Raw genomic sequence first — 3298 nt, 5'->3', positions numbered from 1 at the left:
GGCCACCTTGCACGTTTACTGAGTTTTTCACGTCCCGGGGCGATGCTTTGTGTAGTAAGAGCAGACAGTCACAGGGAGGAAAGAGGGAAGCCGAGAAAGACGGGATCTAGGATCTAAGTGCATTTGTAAGGCTTGTTAAAAATGCGGGACTAAACATTTGAGTCGCAGAAATATACTCTTGTATAAAGAGTATAAAGAAAGTTGAAGAATAATTACATAAGACTTAGCCTAGTTATTTTTCAAATATAATGATAAAACGTGAAACAAATCTAAAATTAAACACAGCAATCTGGGCTTATATCTTGCCCTATGAAGAAGTCACCTGTTGTCTCATTTCTAAGATTTAAAAAAATATATATTTTACTAGTTGAGATTAGTATTTAGTAATTATGATTGATTCGATGCAATCTACCCGTAAAATTTTAAGTTAGATTTTATTTGATCACAAATCACAACAACAGTCAATTCAGTGTGCTTTAATATTGTAAAGACCCTACAATAACAGAGAGAAAACCCCAACAACCCTTTGAGCAAGCACTCTGCTACATCGGGAAAGAAAAACTCCCTTACAGGAAGAAACCTTGCTTTGTCCCAGTACTCAGAAGCTGTTCAAAGTCAGAGAGAGTCAATATGACTTAAAGGGGAAAAGATTTCTTAAAAAAAAAAAAAAACACAAAAAACAAACAAAAAAAAAAAAAAAAAAAAAACCAAGATAAGGACAAATATAAAGCAGAGATGTGTTTCTGTTAGAGGAAAACATCTTATCTAAGGTGGAAAGTTTCTTCTTGTTTGTTTTTGCTTTGTTTTATTATTTGCTTCGAGCCCTGTGTACAGGAGCTGCATGCAAAAAGATCTTTTGTTAAAAGGGTTGGCGTAATAAGCAAGTGCTTCAGCCAATACCTTTTGATTAGCCTCGTCTCATGCTTTCTTGCTTTGTGGTAGATCTTTGTTCTGTCTTCACTGAGATATTTGAATGCTAATCAATAAAATCAAATTAAAAAAATCAATTAAATGTAGAGTGGTGTATAAACACACAGTTAATGGAAAAAGGTGAGTGAAGAAGAAACAAGCTGATGGGAAGCCTTCAGTAGCCTGGGCCTGTTACGCTCCCCTGAGGGGTCTAGGCAGTGAGGGGGAAGTAACAAAAAGTGTCCAGGTCAGAAAAAAGGAGTCAAGGAGGCAAAAGGGTTAAATTAAAGAGTTTTATTAAAGTTTCTCAACTAAAAGAGACGGAAAAGCCGCTATCACCATTTAAGAAAAACAAAACTCAGGCGTTGGTCAATAAAGTAAAACGTAAGTCAAAAAGAGAGAGAGAGAGAGAGAGAGAAGCAGCTCACTAGCTGCAAACACACACAGCTCACTAGCTGCAAACACACACAGCTCACTAGCTGCAAACACACACACACACAGCTCACTAGCTGCAAACACACACACACACAGCTCACTAGCTGCAAACACACACACACACAGCTCACTAGCTGCAAACACACACACACACAGCTCACTAGCTGCAAACACACACACACAGCTCACTAGCTGCAACCACACACACACAGCTCACTAGCTGCAACCACCACAAACACACACACACAGCTCACTAGCTGCAACCACCACAAACACACACACAGCTCACTTGCTGCAACCACCACAAACACACACACACACAGCTCACTTGCTGCAACCACCACAAACACAGCTCACTTGCTGCAACCACCACAAACACACACAGCTCACTAGCTGCAACCACCACACACACACACACACACACACACACACACACACACACACACACACACACACACACACACACACACACACACACACACACACACACACACACACACAGCTCACTAGCTGTAACCACTCACATGGCACTCTGGCCAGAGCTCACCTTTCCCTGGGCTTAAATCTCTTTAATTACTGACGAGAGTCAGCTGCACAAAAGGGAAAAGGTGGCACCTCAGGCAGAAGAGGTAGTGGGACACGCCCACACAGGCACCTTCAGGAGGAGGCCCTGCTAGGGCCGTAACACCCTCCCATAAATACAAACCACGGGTTTGTCACATGATTATGATAACCAGAACAACTAATCAAGTCCGTAACCGTCGCATCAACAAATTGCAGGCTTTCCACCTACCAGACCCCATGGCAATGGTTAGGCATTGCCTGCGGAAGCTACCAACCCCATCTCAATGGGCTCAAAATACTGAGGGTGGCCACAGACCCTCAAAACAATGTCTCATGTGCTAGCCAGGGCTTTTTTGAGCCATCACATGTGGAGAACACAGCAGGCAGTCAGAAGACCTTACTGTAACAGTTTTCAGACGATTGCTCAGGTCACGGGTACAGGCATGTTTGTTAGTCAGGGGTGCAGGTCTGAGTGGTGGTGTTATACATGATCTGTCCACCTGCAGGTCATTTTGAGGAACTGGGACATTGTCAACCAGCAGCAGCTCAGGGCTAGTTGACCTCTTACACTGACTACAGGGTGCTACTGAGCAATTTTGCGCCAAGTTTAGCCTTTAATAGGCCTGGCAACCTTGTCGGTTTGAGAGCCACGACTGACTTTTCTCAAAGCAGGCCCTTTTTGCTTTGAGTGGGCTTTCTGTTTGCGTTTCAACTTCAAACAGTTAGCAACAAGGTGTCCTGGGCCCTGTTTCAGGAAGCCGGTTTAGTGGAAAAACTGAGTAAGTATACCCTGAGTTAACGAAAACTCTGGGTTTTCGGTTTCACAAAGTGAGTTCAGCTGCAGCCTGAGTGAGTCACTATGACGACACACTCCGTGAAGCTAACCTGCCCCCTAGCAGGTTTACTACAACTAACCCTGACTGTCTCCGCCCCTTTGTTGGAAACCTGACAGTAGGAAGTGTCGGACATGGCGTGCCACTTCCTTGAAGAGCCAGTAGATCGTGAAGCCCAAATTCTCCGCAGAGCTCTCCGCCGGGAGAGAGTGATCAGAGCGCGTTTGGACATTTTATCATTTCCTGATGATTTTCTGTGCGAACGTTACAGTTTTTCAGCACAATCTATAATTTATTTGAATAACATCCTCAGGCCATATATTACGCATGTGACACATCGCGGACATGCTCTCAGTTCTGTACATATTATTTGTATTGCACTTCGGTTTTTTGCAAACGGGAGCTTTCTGTATAATATTGGTGACGCTGAGCACGTTTCCAAGGCTACCGTCTGTCGGGCAGTCAGGAATGTTACAGTTGCACTGAAACGTCTCCTGTACTCGTTTGTGGTGTTCCCCGGTCATAGACCCACAAGATTCATCAAAGAGGGATGCCAC

Source organism: Diplotaxodon limnothrissa, linkage group LG1, assembly GCF_057381915.1.
Source record: "Diplotaxodon limnothrissa isolate DT_005_m linkage group LG1, D_limnothrissa_male_GT1.1, whole genome shotgun sequence".
Classification (NCBI taxonomy): Eukaryota; Metazoa; Chordata; class Actinopteri; order Cichliformes; family Cichlidae; genus Diplotaxodon; species Diplotaxodon limnothrissa.
The sequence above is the reverse complement of the archived record's forward strand: the minus strand, read 5'-3'. Positions refer to the sequence as shown.